We start from the raw sequence: 17,145 nt of genomic DNA, 5'->3' as shown, positions 1-17,145 counted from the left end.
ATCCTGTGTAATTTGATTCTCTCTCATCATGTGATCATCATGCCCTGATTGGGGCTATATTTGCCCCTCGTCTTCTTCGATGACTATCTGAACGCCCTGGGCCTGTCTCCATACTTCGTCTTGTAGTGGAGATGCTTCTTCTGAATATCTCCCCTCCCCATCCAGCTGCCTCAGGTCTGTCCCAGGCTCTGGCTCCCAGGACTTCATGCCAGCAAGCTCCTCCCTCCCAGTTCCAGCAACCTCTGGACTAGTTGCAGTGGAAGCGCTGTCTTCTTGTATGGTGGTGTTCCTCAGTTCCATCCCCTCGCTGGACACACCCAGTGGAATCTCCAAGGATGTTCCCCGCGCAGGGAGCCCGCAGGTAGGTCGGCCAATAGGTCGGCCAATTCTGGGGTGGTGAGCGTGGATTGGGTGTCCTCGTGGATGGTCATGTTCCATAGGTCCAAATAATCTGGGTAAGATGCGGTCGTGATGCTGGTGGCACTGGTCGCACTGTCCGATTTGAGGAATCCCTTCTGTGCTGAGTAGGTCCAGAAGTCCAGCTCTGTGGAATTCCTGGCTAGACCATCCTCTTCCTCCTTCGAGGTCTCTGGTGTGAGAGGGGTCAGAGCCTCTCGCTTTTTTCCTACCACAGAGGACTGTGCACGTGGTGTGACTTTTATGAGCTTCCCTTCTCTGTTTTCTTCGTTCGGAGGAGTGAGCTGCAAATCGCCCAGTGTCACTGGTTGCCATGGTTCTGTGAAGCCCGAGTCGGAGTTCCAGGTGTCGTAGGGTTCTATGTACTCTTTCACAAGGGTGAGCTGTCTCTCTACGGGTTTGGAACAGACATCCTTCTCTTCTTGTGGCTTAACGTTCCTTCTCTTCCTCCTCCACTCTCCTCATCCTCTTTTAGTCCCTCTAGATCTATGTCAGGTCTAGGACAATCTGTGCAGACGTACCCCACCTCTATCAGGCTCCACGTGTTGGCATCATCCGAGGTGGAGCCCTTGGTTTCCAAGCCAAAGTCATCCCAGTCCTCTGTCGAGGATACACTCTCTTTATGCTGCAGCCCGTTGATTCTCTCAGCGATATCCTCTGGAAAGAAGCAAACCTATGTGCCACTGTGAGTGCAGCTACCCACTAGGCTGTTGACAGGAGTGGGTGGCACCCTGTTCACGCTCTGGTCCATCAGAGCTCCTCCTCCAATCAGGTCGCTCCCCACCGAACCGACGTGCCCAGCTGACGAATCAGGGGTGTAGAAATCCACCAGGCTCAGCTCGTCAAACTCAGACAGGTTGGAGCTGCTGTGGCCTCCTGTACCTCGAGAGGGGCACAGCACTGCACCTTCTGCAGGTGGAGAGGCGTTACTGCAGTGCAATGGGTCGAGGCTGAAAAGCTCAAAGTTGTCGCCGCTCCTATTCCTGGTTGAGCGCCTCTTCTCAGGTGGAATGGGAGACAGGGACGGGAACCCGAGTGCCGGGTTCAGAAGGAAACCCCCAGCCGTCGCCTCGGCAACCAGGCTGTCGCTTAGGAACATGGAGCTCTCCTTGGAAGAGTGACTGCTGCTGACGGTTGTCAGGCCGCTGTCTGGGCTCACCAGGTCGGCACCCACGTCGTCGGGCATCGCAACGGCAATAGGGCCCTCTGGCCTATCCACGTCGGAGCCGTACATATCGGTGAAGCACGAGGAGCCCTGGGACAGCGGGGTGCTGCCAGCCACGCCCTCTGTGGATGAGGTCATGCTGCTGGGGGCGCTGGCTAACACGCGGCACCGGCGCTCCATGAACTCCTTAAGGACCTCCATGACCACGAGTCCCAGGCCTCCAGGTGTGTCTGCGAGGGCCTGGTGGTGGTAGAGCTGAAGGGAGCCCTGGGAGCCCTGGAGACAGTCCACAGGCTCCAGCCCCAGAGAGAAGCTCGCTGACTCCTCCAGCTCACAGCAGATCTGGAACAGAACAATGACAGCAAGGTGGAATGACAGCATGGTGTAAAAAATGCTTTGCCTTGGCCAAACTGATATATGTTCCATGTTGGTGTCATTTAAACAACATTTTACAATACAAGTGATTCACTTTTTTACATTCAAATGTCAATGTATTTATAGTATTTCCAAAATACACTGCAAATATGTTTGTATATATCTCTCTCTACTAGGTGATGTGTGTATACAGTGCATTTGGGAAAGTATTCAGACCCCTTGACTTTTTCCACATTTTGTTACGTTACAGCCTTATTCTAAAATGGATTTTTTTTTTTTACAATGTTTTATTTTGTATTTTATGTTTTACAAATAAAAAACAGAAATACATTATTTACATAAGTATTCAGACCCTTTGCTATGAGACTCGAAATTGAGCTCAGGTGCATCCTGTTTCAATTGATCATCCTTGAGATGTTTCTACACCTTGATTAGAGTCCACCTGTAGTAAATTCAATTGATTGGACATGATTTGGAAAGGCACACACCTGTCTATATAAGGTCCCACAGTTGACAGTGCATGTCAGAGCAAAAACCAAGCCATGAGGTCAAATGAATTGTCCGTAGAGCTCCGAGACAGGATTGTGCCGAGGCACAGATCTGGGGAAGGGTACCAAAACATTTCTGCAGCATTCAAGGTCCCCAAGAACAAAGTGGCCTCCATCATTCTTAAATGGAAGAAGTTTGGAATCACTCTTCCTAGAGCTGGCCCTCTGGCCAAACTGAGCAATCGGGGGAGAAGGGCAGGGAGGTGACCAAGAACCCGATGGTCACTCTGACAGACCTCCAGAGTTCCTCCAGCCTCCACTCTTCTGGGAAGGCTTTACACTAGATGTTGGAACATTGCTGCAGGGCCTTGCTTTCATTCAGCCACAAGAGCATTAGTGAGGTCGGGCACTGATGTTGGGCGATTAGGCCTGGCTCGCACTCGGTGGTCCAATTCATCCCAAAGCTGTTTGATGGGGTTGAGGTCAGGGCTCTCTGCAGGCCAGTCAAGTTCTTCCACGCCGATCTCGACAAACCATTTCTGTATGGACCTCGCTTTGTGCACGGGGGCATTGTCATGCTGAAACAGGAAAGGGCCTTCCCCAAACTGTTGTCACAAAGTTGGAAGCACAGAATTGTGTAGAATTTCATTGTATACTGTAACGTTAAGATTTCCCTTCACTGGAACTAAGGGACCTCGCCCGAATCATGAAAACAGACCCAGACCATTATTCCTCCTCCACCAAACTTTACAGTTGGCACTATGCATTCGGGCAGGTAGCGTTCTGCTGGCATCCGCCAATCCCAGATTTGTCAGACGGACTGCCAGATGGTGAAGCGTGATTCATCACTCCAGAGAAAGCATTTCCACTGCTCCAGAGTCCAATGGTGGCGAGCTTTACACATCTCCAGCCAACGCTTGGCATTGCGCATGGTGATCTTAGGCTTGTGTGCGGCTGCTCGACCATGGAAACTCATTTCATAAACCTCCAGACGAACAGTTCTTGCGCTGATGTTGGTTCCAGAGGCAGTTTGGAGCTCTGCAGTGAGTGTTGCAACCGAGGACAGATGATTTTTACGCGCTACGCGCTTCAGCACTCGACGGTCCCGTTCTGTGAGCTTGTGTGGCCTACCACTTCACGGCTGAGCCGTTGTTGCGCCTAGACGTTTCCACTTCACAATAACACAGGGGCAGCTCTAGCAGGGCAGAAATTTGACGAACTGACTTGTTGGAAAGGTGGCATCCTATGATGGTGCCACATTGGAAGTCACTGAGCTCTTCAGTAAGACCATTCTACTGCCAATGTTTGTCTATGGAGATGCATGGCTGTGTGCTCAATTTTATGCAGCTGTCAGCAACGGGTGTGGCTGAAATAGCCAAATCAACACATTTGAAGGGGTGTCCACATACACTATATATACAAAAGTACAGTGGCTTGCGAAACTATCCCCCCCCCCCCAACTTACAGCTGCAAGTCTCTTGGGGTATGTCTCTATAAGCTTGGCACATCTAGCCACTGGGGTTTTTGCCCATTCTTGAAGGCAAAACAGCTCCAGCTCCTTCAAGTTGGATGGGTTCCGCTGGTGTACAGCAATCTTTAAGTCATACCACAGATTCTCAATTGGATTGAGGTCTGGGCTTTGACTAGGCCATTCCAAGACATTTAAATGTTTCCCCTTAAACCACTCAAGTGTTGCTTTAGCAGTATGCTTAGTGGTCATTGTCCTGTATTTCGCGCCATCCATCATTCCTTCAATTCTGACCAGTTTCCCAGTCCCTGCCGATGAAAAACATCCCCACAGCATAATGTTGCCACCACCATGCTTCACTGTGGGGATGGTGTTCTCGGGGTGATGAGAGGTGTTGGGTTTGCGCCAGACATAGCGTTTTCCTTGATGGCCAAAAAGCAACATTTTAGTCTCATCTGACCAGAGTACCTTCTTCCATATGTTTGGGGAGTCTCCCGCATGCCTTTTGGCGAACACCAAACGTGTTTGCTTATTTTTTTCTTTAAGCAATGGCTTTTTTCTGGCACTCTTCCGTAAAGCCCAGCTCTGTGTAGTGTACGGCTTAAAGTGGTCTTATGGACAGATACTCCAATCTCCGCTGTGGAGCTTTGCAGCTCCTTCAGGGTTATCTTTGGTCTCTTTGTTGCCTCGCTGATTAATGCCCTCCTTGCCTGGTCCGTGAGTTTTGGTGGGTGGCCCTCTCTTGGCAGGATTGTTGTGGTGCCATATTCTTTCCATTTTTTAATAATGGATTTAAAGGTACTCCGTGGGATGTTCAAAGTTTCTGATATTTTTTTATAACCCAACCCTGATCTGTACTTCTCCACAACTTTGTCCCTGACCTGTTTGGAGAGCTCCTTGGTCTTCATGGTGCTGCTTGCTTGATGGTGCCCCTTGCTTAGTGGTGTTGCAGACTCTGGGGCCTTTCAGAACATGTGTATATATACTGAGATCATGTGACACTTAGATTGCACACAGGTGGACTTTATTTAACTAATTATGTGACTTCTGAAGGTAATTGGTTGCACAAGATCTTATTTAGGGTCTTCATAGGAAAGGGGGTGAATACATATGCACGCACCACTTTTCCATTATTTATTTTTTATACTTTTTTGAAACAAGTTATTTTTTTCATTTCACTTCACCAATTTGGACTATTTTGTGTATGTCCATTACATGAAATCTAAATAAAAATCAATTAAAATTACAGGTTGTAATGCAACAAAATAGGAAAAAACGCCAAGGAGGGATGAATACTTTTGCAAGGCACTGTATCTCCTAGGTGATGTGTGTATATCTCTCTACTAGGTGATGTATACACTACCGGTCAAAAGTTTTTCAACACCTACTCATTCAAGGGTTTGACTTTATTTTTACTATTTTCTACATTGTAGAATAATAGTGAAGACATCAACACTATAAAATAACACATATGGAATCATGTAGTAAACAAAAAAGTGTAAAACAAATCAAAATATATTTTCTATTTGAGATTCTTCAAATAGCCACCCTTTGCCTTGATGACAGCTTTACACACTCTTGGCATAGTGTACAGTGGGGAGAACAAGTATTTGATACACTGCCGATTTTGCAGGTTTTCCTACTTACAAAGCATGTAGAGGTCTGTAATTTTTATCATAGGTTCATTTCAACTGTGAGAGACGGAATCTAAAACAAAAATCCAGAAAATCACATTGTATGATTTTTAAGTAATTAATTTGCATTTTATTGCATGACATAAGTATTTGATCACCTACCAACCAGTAAGAATTCCGGCTCTCACAGACCTGTTAGTTTTTCTTTAAGAAGCCCTCCTGTTCTCCACTCATTACCTGTATTAACTGCACCTGTTTGAACTCGTTACCTGTATAAAAGACACCTGTCCACACACTAAATCAAACAGACTCCAACCTCTCCACAATGGCCAAGACCAGAGAGCTGTGTAAGGACATCAGGGATAAAATTGTAGACCTGCACAAGGCTGGGATGGGCTACAGGACAATAGGCAAGCAGCTTGGTGAGAAGGCAACAACTGTTGGCACAATTATTAGAAAATGGAAGAAGTTCAAGGTGACGGTCAATCACCCTCGGTCTGGAGTTCCATGCAAGATCTCACCTCGTGGGGCATCAATGATCATGAGGAAGGTGAGGGATCAGCCCAGAACTACACGGCAGGACCTGGTCAATGACCTGAAGAGAGCTGGGACCACAGTCTCAAAGAAAACCATTAGTAACACACTACGCCGTCATGGATTAAAATCCTGCAGCGCACGCAAGGTCCGTCTGAAGTTTGCCAATGACCATCTGGATGATCCAGAGGAGGAATGGGAGAAGGTCATGTGGCCTGATGAGACAAAAATATAGCTTTTTGGTCTAAACTCCACTCGCCGTGTTTGGAGGAAGAAGAAGGATGAGTACAACCCCAAGAACACCATCCCAACCATGAAGTATGGAGGTGGAAACATCATTCTTTGGGGATGCTTTTCTGCAAAGGGGACAGGACGACTGCACCGTATTGAGGGGAGGATGGATGGGGCCATGTATCGCGAGATCTTGGCCAACCAGTTCCTTCCCTCAGTAAGTGCATTGAAGATGGGTCGTGGCTGGGTCTTCCAGCATGACAACGACCAGAAACACACAGCCAGGGCAACTAAGGAGTGGCTCCGTAAGAAGCATCTCAAGGTCCTGGAGTGGCCTAGCCAGTCTCCAGACCTGAACCCAATAGAAAATCTTTGGAGGGAGCTGAAAGTCCGTATTGCCCAGCGACAGCCCCGAAACCTGAAGGATCTGGAAAAGGTCTGTATGGAGGAGTGGGCCAAAATCCCTGCTGCAGTGTGTGCAAACCTGGTCAAGACCTACAGGAAATGTATGATCTCTGTAATTGCAAACAAAGGTTTCTGTACCAAATATTAAGTTCTGCTTTTCTGATGTATCAAATACTTATGTCATGCAATAAAATGCAAATGAATTACTTTAAAATTATACAATGTGTGTACCTATGATAAAAATTACAGACCTCTACATGCTTTGTAAGTAGGAAAACCTGCAAAATCGGCAGTGTATCAAATACTTGTTCTCCCCACTGTATCTCTCTACTATGTGATGTGTGTGTATCTATGTGGGCCTGATGTAAAAGAACACATACCTGGTTGAGAATGTCAGAGTTGTCTGAGTACACTGCCACCTGCTGGCTTGGATGGCGAGGGTCACTCTGGTGAGATGAGACTACGACTAGACTGTCATAACCATGGTGGTGACAGAATGACTTGAACTCCCCATTCAGGCCATGATGAGCATTCCAGTCCTAGGTGGTCATATGAAAGTAGGAAAGATATGTGTTAGATTTAAAGACTCACTCCAGCCTCCAGCTTCTCTAGCGCAATACTTAGTATCTCAAATTGATTGTGTAGCTCAACAAAGTCACTTATAGATGATTTGGACATAATGCACAAAAAATGCTAATATAGGTACCATGACTTGCATGGGATTTGTGCCACAGATGCTAAAACGTTAGCATTTGGAAAACAGTGCCAGTGAAACTAAACCAAAGCATGGATTGTGATCATACCGTGTCCATAGACTGCTTACAGGGTAAGGCAAACAATTTGTAATTTGGGTGATCTATTCCTTTAATATTAATTAATTCTTTATCTAAACCATTTTGTGCCACTTAAAAAACTCCACTTAAACTGATATAAAAACGTTTTGGTCCCGGGTCTACTTTTTTGCATCGAGTCAAAAGTGTTTATAAGAATGTGTTTGTCTATTTTGATGAGAGACTAAGCTGTCAGGGCACAGAGAGGGGTAATGAGACATTTTATGATTTATCATTTGCTCTTAACACATCAAACATTCCTAGATTATGGTAATTCTCTGACAGCTCCGGTGATTGATGGAGAGAAAGTTGCATTAATTAATGGGTTTGTTTGTCAAGGGAGCTTGTTTTTTCCATCTAGGTTTTTTTTCTCTTCAATGATTAACAATGATGCTGTGGCATCCCTAATTTGCAAGACAATGTTCATGAAAAAAGTGTGTTACATTTTAAAACAAATAGTGAAATGAATCACTATATTTGTTGCATGATGGTTGTTTGTTTTTTCAATGGCGCACAAGTTAACATACTTGTATGCTTTTAAATAACACCCTTCATTTTTTTAAAGAAACCTATGTCATTATAACTTATAATAATACAGGGAAATTGTCAACACATTAAAACACAACATTATATCAAATATAAACAAAAAGATAACATGAATTGAATAGATTTAGAAAATGAACAAATATTGTTTAAATAAGTACTGTGTGTACAAGTACATTGTAATTGCATGAAATATATGTGTAAAGAAACTTCTCAGTCTCCTTCCCTGGTGTTTCCAGATCAATTAAGGAAAATTCTGCCATTAAGACTGGTATAATGTGTCCTGGGACAGGAAGCAGTTTATGAACTATTGTAACGCAGTATAGGAAGTGAATACCTACTGCACATCTGCAGAGGCAACAGTGGATATCTATAAGAAGAGGTTGACATACTATGTCCAGGGCATTATCAATCACTCCTCTCTCTTTGCATCTCTGCAACCTTGTTACACACCATTCCAGGCTACATTCCCTGTGCTGTGTCTGTGTAGTTGCGTGCGACACGCCTGAGTATGTGTGTGTGTGTGCGATTGTGAGTTGTGCGATCCGTGCCTGTGCCTGTGCGTTGTGTGAAGGCCCAGTAGAAGTGATGGATGGATGCTGTAGAGCATGTTGTTGCCCAGGCTGAGTTAATATTAACCTATGTGGATGAGGGCCACACGGCTTCTCTCTTGGCTCTCCCCCTGCACAATATGGCTGCTGTCAGGGAGAGCCCCATCAATCTGATCACACACAACTGTCACCCCGGCGACACAGTCATTTTCCACCAGCGATATCCTGATGAGTGCAATGAGGCCTCTGCAGCCTTGTTAAAAACACACATATTCACTCACTCACACAGGCAAAAGCACACACCCACTCAAGGACACACCAACTCAAGGACATGCACACACATAAACACACGCTGTATATAATATGTCGACTCATGAACACAATTATACAAACAGTGATGTGCACATACCTTGCACCCACCCCACCCCACACAAGCTGGAAAACACAGAGAGAAAGTAAAGCACAAATCAGATGACACGCAGAGCCACAGTCTGTCTGCCATTTGTTTGTAACGCGAGTAAATTACAAGCCACATCCCCCCCATGCTCGCCCCCCAACATCCCCAAATCATCAGCTACAATTTCACTTACTAACCTCATGATACCAACCATGGCCTCTCTTTCACATTGCCTAAAAGCACAGAACCCATCTTCTAAACTTTAAACACCCTATCTACATCGGAGTTATTTCTAAAGAGATTTTCCTCCACGAAGATTCACTCCCCCCTCCCCCGTCATTCCACCCATTCAAACAGAGCCTCTCACGTTCCTCTCCTTACCCCACCCCATGGTTTTGTACCTCTCATGTAGAGGATCTACAGTGAGGGAAAAAAGTATTTGATCCCCTGTTGATTTTGTATGTTTGCCCACTGACAAAGAAATGATCAGTCTATTTTTAATGGTTGTCAAGGGGTGCTGAAGGTGGGTGTGGTGCATGAATCAAGCGCAGGACGCAGAAGCTCAGTCCAAAAGACTTTAGTGCAATATTCACGTAGAAAATAAGCACAATAAGCCCGAAGGCGAAATAACGGCGCACACAGGCGTCAAACAAACGGCGCACTAACATGTGCGAAAAACCTCTCCAAAACACTGGAGGGAGGTACGTAGCTCCAACACGCAACAGAAGAGCAATCACACACAAAGACAAACACACACAACGAGAACTAAATAGGACACTAACGAGGACTAACAAGACACAGGTGTACAACATCAAGACAAAACCAAACGAACATGAAACATAGATCGGTGGCAGCTAGTACTCCGGGGACGACGACCGCCGAAGCCTGCCCGAACCAGGAGGAGGAGCAGCCTCGGCCGAAACCGTGACAGTACCCCCCCCTTGACGCGCGGCTCCAGCCGTGCGCCGACCCCGGCCTCGGGGACGACCAGGAGGACGCGGAGCAGGGCGCGCGGGATGGTCCCGGTGGAACTCCGACAGGAGAGATGGGTCTAGGATGTCCCTCCGCGGCACCCAGCACCGCTCCTCCGGGCCGTACCCCTCCCACTCCACGAGATACTGGAGACCCCCCATCCGGCGTCTTGAGTCCAAGATGGACCGAACGGTGTACGCCGGAGCCCCCTCGATGTCCAGTGGGGGCGGAGGAGTCTCCCCTATCTCATTGTCCTGGAGTGGACCAGCTACCACCGGCCTGAGAAGAGACACATGGAACGAGGGGTTAATATTCTTATACTCAACAGGTAGATGTAACCTATAACACACCTCGTTCAATCTTCTCAGGACTTTAAAGGGCCCCACAAACCGCCGACCCAGCTTCCGGCAGGGCAGGCGGAGGGGTAGGTTTCTGGTAGAGAGCCAGACTCGATCTCCGGGTGCGTACACCGGCCCCTCACTGCGGTGGAGATCGGCGCTCGCCTTGTGACGAAGGACGGCCCGCTGCAGGTGGACGTGGGCAGCGTTCCACGTCTCTTCCAAACGCCTCATCCAATCATCCACCGCAGGGGCCTCGATCTGGCTCTGCTGCCAAGGTGCCAGAACCGGCTGGTAACCTAACACACATTGGAAGGGGGTTAGGTTGGTAGAGGAGTGGCGGAGAGAGTTCTGGGCCATCTCGGCCCAGGGAATGTACCGTGCCCACTCCTCTGGCCAGCCCTGGCAATACGACCTCAGAAACCTACCCACATCCTCGTTGACACGTTCTACCTGCCCGTTACTCTCCGGGTGGTACCCTGAGGTAAGGCTAACCGAGACCCCCAAACGCTCCATGAACGCTCTCCAAACACGGGAGGTAAACTGGGGGCTTCGATCAGACACTATATCCTCGGGTACACCGTAATGCCGGAAGACGTGGGTAAATAGGGCCTCAGCGGTCTGTAGGGCAGTAGGAAGACCCGACATAGGGAGAAGACGACAGGCCTTAGAGAACCGGTCCACAACGACCAGGATGGTGGTATTCCCCTGAGAGAGGGGAAGGTCTGTCACAAAATCCACCGAGAGGTGGGACCATGGTCGTTGTGGAACGGGCAGGGGTTGTAACTTACCCCTGGGCAGATGTCGGGGCGCCTTACACTGGGCGCACACCGAGCAGGAGGAGACATAAACCCTCACATCCCTGGCCAAAGTGAGCCACCAGTATTTAGTGCTAAGGCAATGCACTGTCCGGCCAATACCCGGATGTCCAGAGGAGGGTGACGTGTGAGCCCAGTAAATGAGTCGATCCCGAATCTCGAGCGGAACGTACTTCCGACCCTCAGGACACTGTGGAGGGCTGGGGTCGGTACGCAACGCTCGCTCGATTTCGGCATCGACCTCCCACACCACCGGTGCCACAAGGCAAGACTCCGGTAGTATGGGAGGGGGCTCAACGGACCTCTCCTCCGTGTCATACCGCCGGGACAGCGCATCTGCCTTACCATTCTGGGACCCAGGGATGTACGTGATTTTAAATACGAACCTGGTGAGAAACATACTCCATCGAGCCTGGCGAGAGTTCAGTCTCCTCGCTGCCCGGATGTACTCCAGGTTCCGATGGTCAGTCAAAATGAGGAAAGGGTGTTGAGCCCCCTCAAGCCAATGCCTCCACACCTTAAGGGCTTGAACTACAGCTAACAGCTCCCTGTCCCCAACGTCATAGTTACGCTCCGCCGGGCTGAGCTTTTTTGAGTAAAAAGCACAGGGGCGGAGTTTAGGTGGCGTGCCGGACCGTTGAGAGAGAACGGCCCCTATACCAGCCTCAGACGCTTCTACCTCAACCTGAAAGGGTAATGCGGGATCCGGATGCGCCAGCACCGGAGCCGATGTAAACAGGTCCTTCAGTCTCCTAAAGGCCCTGTCCGCATCAGCTGACCACTGCAGGCGCACCGGACCCCCTTTCAGAAGGGACGTGATGGGAGCTGCCACCTGTCCAAAACCCCGGATAAACCTCCGGTAGTAATTTGCAAAGCCCAAGAACTGCTGCACCTCTTTTACAGTGGTTGGAGTTTGCCAATTACGCACAGCAGACACACGATCCACCTCCATTCTCACCCCTGACGCGGACAACCGATAACCCAAAAAGGAGACCGACTCCTGGAAAAACAGACATTTCTCTGCCTTGACATATAGGTCATGCTCCAACAGCCTCCTCAATACACGACGCACCAGGGTTATATGCTCGGCTCGGGTAGACGAGTACACCAGAATGTCATCAATGTACACGACCACCCCTTGTCCCTGCATATCCCGGAAAATGTCATCTACGAAGGATTGGAAGACTGATGGAGCATTCATCAACCCATATGGCATGACGAGATATTCGAAATGACCTGACGTGGTACTAAACGCTGTCTTCCATTCGTCGCCCTCCCTAATACGCACCAAGTTATACACGCTCCTGAGATCCAATTTTGTGAAAAACCACACTCCATGCAATGACTCTGTCATGGTCGCAATCAGAGGGAGTGGATAACTGTATTTCACAGTAATCTGATTGAGACCACGGTAATCAATGCACGGGCGCAACCCTCCATCTTTCTTCTTCACAAAAAAGAAACTCGAGGAGGCGGGAGAAGTGGAGGGCCGAATGTATCCCTGTCTCAAAGATTCGGCTATGTAAGTCTCCATAGCTTTTCTCTCCTCTTGAGACAAAGGATACACGTGACTCCGTGGGAGCGCTGCTCCTGCCTGGAGATCAATCGCACAATCCCCCTGTCTATGAGGAGGCAACTGCGTCGCCCTAGTTTTAGTAAACACGAGAGCTAAATCCCCATATTCAGGCGGAATGTGCAGTGCGGGCACTTGGTTTGGACTTTCCACCGAAGTCGCCCCCACGGAAACACCCAGACATCGCCCCTCGCACTGAGCAGACCACCCATCGAGAGCCCTCTGTTGCCACGAAATAGCAGGGTTATGGGTGCTTAACCAGGGAATTCCCAGCAACACTGGGTACGCAGGAGAGTCGATCAGATACAGCTGTATAGTCTCTTCATGACCCCCCTGCGCACACATCCTAAGTGGTGCTGTGATCTCCCTAATCAACCCCGACCCCAACGGGCGGCTATCTAAGGCATGAACGGGAAAAGGTTTGTCAACAGGTAGGAGAGGGATCCCTAAATCTAAACAAAACTTCCGATCAACAAAATTCCCAGCTGCGCCTGAATCTACTAGCGCCTTATGCTGGGAATGAGGTGCAACCTGTGGAAAACACACAGGTATACAAAAGTGCGCAACAGAAAGCTCTGGGTAAGTGGGACGTCTACTCACCTGGGAGGCCCCCCCAGTGCGTGGCCTGTTGTCTTCTCCCCCGGAGAACCCTCCCCAGCACCTGGCCGCAGTGTGCCCTCCACGACCGCACTTGGTGCAGGAGACAGGCCCCCTCGGGCTCCTCCTCCTCCTTTCTCTAGCGCCGGCATCCCCAAGCTCCATAGGGCTCGGCTCGGAGGTGCCGGAGGGCGGAATGGACGGACCCCCCTCGGGACGTCCACGGATGGCCAGCAGGGTGTCCAGACGGATGGACATATCGACCAACTGGTCGAAGGTGAGATGGGTATCCCTGCAGGCCAACTCACGTTGAACGTCCTCCCGTAGGCTACATCGAAAATGGTCGATGAGGGCCCGTTCATTCCACCCTGCGTCCGCCGCTAGAGTCCGGAACTCTAGAGCAAACGCCTGTGCGCTCCTCCTCCCCTGTCTCAGGTGGACTAGACGCTCCCCCGCCGCTTTGCCCTCAGGTGGATGGTCGAACACGGCCTTGAAGCGGCGGGAGAACTCGGCGTAGGAGATGGTGTTGGCGTCCATCCTCCTCCACTCTGCGTTAGCCCACTCCAACGCCTTGCCCGTGAGACAGGAGATGAGGGCGGAAACGCTCTCGTGTCCCGAGGGCACCGGGTGTACAGTGGCCAGGTAGAGCTCCACCTGCAGGAGGAACCCCTGACACCCGGCAGCTGTTCCGTCATACGCCCTCGGGAGCGAGAGCCGAATCCCCCTGGGTTCCGGACCTGGGACTGGTGGACCGGCCGATGAGGTTGGCAGGGTAGGTGGAGGTGTGGGTACCCCGCTGGCCTCCCATCGGTGCAGGGTGTTGATGACATCCTGTAGAGCGGTCCCCAGTTGTCGTATCTGGTCATCTTGGCCGCGAACATGCTCCTCGAGCGACTCAGGCGTAACTGCAGATCCTGCTGATTCCATTTTGGTGTGTGATTCTGTCAAGGGGTGCTGAAGGTGGGTGTGGTGCATGAATCAAGCGCAGGACGCAGAAGCTCAGTCCAAAAGACTTTAGTGCAATATTCACGTAGAAAATAAGCACAATAAGCCCGAAGGCGAAATAACGGCGCACACAGGCGTCAAACAAACGGCGCACTAACATGTGCGAAAAACCTCTCCAAAACACTGGAGGGAGGTACGTAGCTCCAACACGCAACAGAAGAGCAATCACACACAAAGACAAACACACACAACGAGAACTAAATAGGACACTAACGAGGACTAACAAGACACAGGTGTACAACATCAAGACAAAACCAAACGAACATGAAACATAGATCGGTGGCAGCTAGTACTCCGGGGACGACGACCGCCGAAGCCTGCCCGAACCAGGAGGAGGAGCAGCCTCGGCCGAAACCGTGACAATGGTAGGTTTATTTGAACAGTGAGAGACAGAATAACAACAAAAAAATCCAGAAAAACGCATGTCAGAAATGTTATAAATGGATTTGCATTTTAATGAGGGAAATAAGTATTTGACTTAGTACTTGGTGGCAAAACCCTTGTTGGCAATCACAGAGGTCAGATGTTTCTTGTAGTTGGCCACCAGGTTTGCACACATCTCAGGAGGGATTTTGTCCCACTCATCTTTGCAGATCTTCTCCAAGTCATTAAGGTTTCGAGGCTGACGTTTGGCAACTCGAACCTTCAGCTCCCTCCACAGATTTTCTATGGGATTAAGGTCTGGAGACTGGCTTGGCCACTCCAGGACCTTAATGTGCTTCTTCTTGAGCCACTCCTTTGTTGCCTTGGCCGTGTGTTTTGGGTCATTGTCATGCTGGAATACCCATCCACGACCCATTTTCAATGCCCTGGCTGAGGGAAAGAAGTTCTCACCCAAGATTTGACGGTACATGGCCCCGTCTATCGTCCCTTTGATGCGGTGAAGTTGTCCTGTCCCCTTAGCAGAAAAACACCCCCAAAGCATAATGTTTCCACCTCCATGTTTGACGGTGGGGATGGTGTTCTTGGGGTCATAGGCAGCATTCCTCCTCCTCCAAACACAGCGAGTTGAGTTGATGCCAAAGAGCTCGATTTTGGTCTCACCTGACCACAACACTTTCACCCAGTTCTCCTCTGAATCATTCAGATGTTCATTGGCAAACTTCAGACGGGCATGTATATGTGCTTTCTTGAGCAGGGGGACCCTGCGGGCGCTGCAGGATTTCAGTCCTTCACGGCGTAGTGTGTTACCAATTGTTTTCTTGGTGACTATGGTCCCAGCTGCCTTGAGATCATTGACAAGATCCTCCCGTGTAGTTCTGGGCTGATTCCTCACCGTTCTCATGATCATTGCAACTCCACGAGGTGAGATCTTGCATGGAGCCCCAGGCCGAGGGAGATTGACAGTTATTTTGTGTTTCTTCCATTTGCGAATAATCGCACCAACTGTTGTCACCTTCTCACCAAGCTGCTTGGCGATGGTCTTGTAGCCCATTCCAGCCTTGTGTAGATCTACAATCTTGTCCCTGACATCCTTTGAGAGCTCTTTGGTCTTGGCCATGGTGGAGAGTTTGGAATCTGATTGATTGATTGCTTCTGTGGATGGGTGTCTTTTATACAGGTAACAAACTGAGATTAGGAGCACTCCCTTTAAGAGTGTGCTCCTAATCTCAGCTCGTTACCTGTATAAAAGACACCTGGGAGCCAGAAATCTTTCTGATTGAGAGGGGGTCAAATACTTATTTCCCTCATTAAAATTCAAATCAATTTATAACATTTTTGACATGTGTTTTTCTGGATTGTGTTTGTTGTTATTCTGTCTCTCACTGTTCAAATAAACCTACCATTAAAATTATAGACTGATCATTTCTTTGTCAGTGGGCAAACGTACAAAATTAGCAGGGGATCAAATACTTTTTTCCCTCACTGTAACAATGTAAGTATATACAAAAGCACTGGAATACTGTTCATAATATATCACTGTAAATAATATATATTTTGGTCAATGTAACTAGATTAATGAGATGAGCATGGGAGGTAAAGCCATACATAGCTGACACCTTTCTTTCTTTCTTTCTTTCTTTCTTTCTTTCTTTCTTTCTTTCTTTCTTTCTTTCTTTCTTTCTTTCTTTCTTTCTTTCTTTCTTTCTTTCTTTCTTTCTTTCTTTCTTTCTTTCTTTCTTTCTCTCTCGATACTTTGTTCCTTCATGTTTCACTCACTCCCTTCCTCTCTTCATCTCACTCTGCCTGTCTCTATGCTTCCCTCTATCTATTCTCTATTCTATCGATCCGTCTTATCTTTCTCGGCCCCCCTTCTGACTCTTCCTCTTTTCGATCTCCCTCCCCCTCTCTCATTCATCTCCCTCATCTCCCTCCCCCCTCCTCTCTCTCCTTCCTCTCTCCCCCTCCTCTCGCTCCGTCCTCTCTTCCCCCCTCCCCTCCTCTCTCTCTCCCTCCTCTTCCTCTCTCTCCTTCCTCTCCCCCTCCCCTCTGTCTCTCTAGTTGTGTTTTCTCCACAGGTAGTGAGTCTTTAGTGGCTCCTCCAACCTGCCGTCATTATGCAGAATAATAGCCTTAGGTATAAACTGGTGCTCCATAACTCACACCCCGCGCGCAAATTCCCATGCAAACACAGTCAAAGCAAAAACACATTTCCTGCTGTCGACAATATCTCTGGCAAATAATTAATCAACCGTTCATCCATTTAGGCTCTTTGCATACCCTTTCTGTCAGAAACACAATGCTCAGAGAGCTCCGGCGCTCTTCTGAGGCGATCGTTTCCACAGACCACTTCTCAGTTCCTATGCTTCCTGGCTGATGTTTTGGTCACTTTTGAATGCTGGCGGTGCTTTCACTCTAGTGGT

The sequence above is a fragment of the Coregonus lavaretus genome, assembly GCF_964263955.1.
Source record: "Coregonus lavaretus genome assembly, chromosome: 14".
NCBI classification, from domain to species: Eukaryota; Metazoa; Chordata; class Actinopteri; order Salmoniformes; family Salmonidae; genus Coregonus; species Coregonus lavaretus.
Note: the sequence above shows the minus strand (reverse complement) of the source record.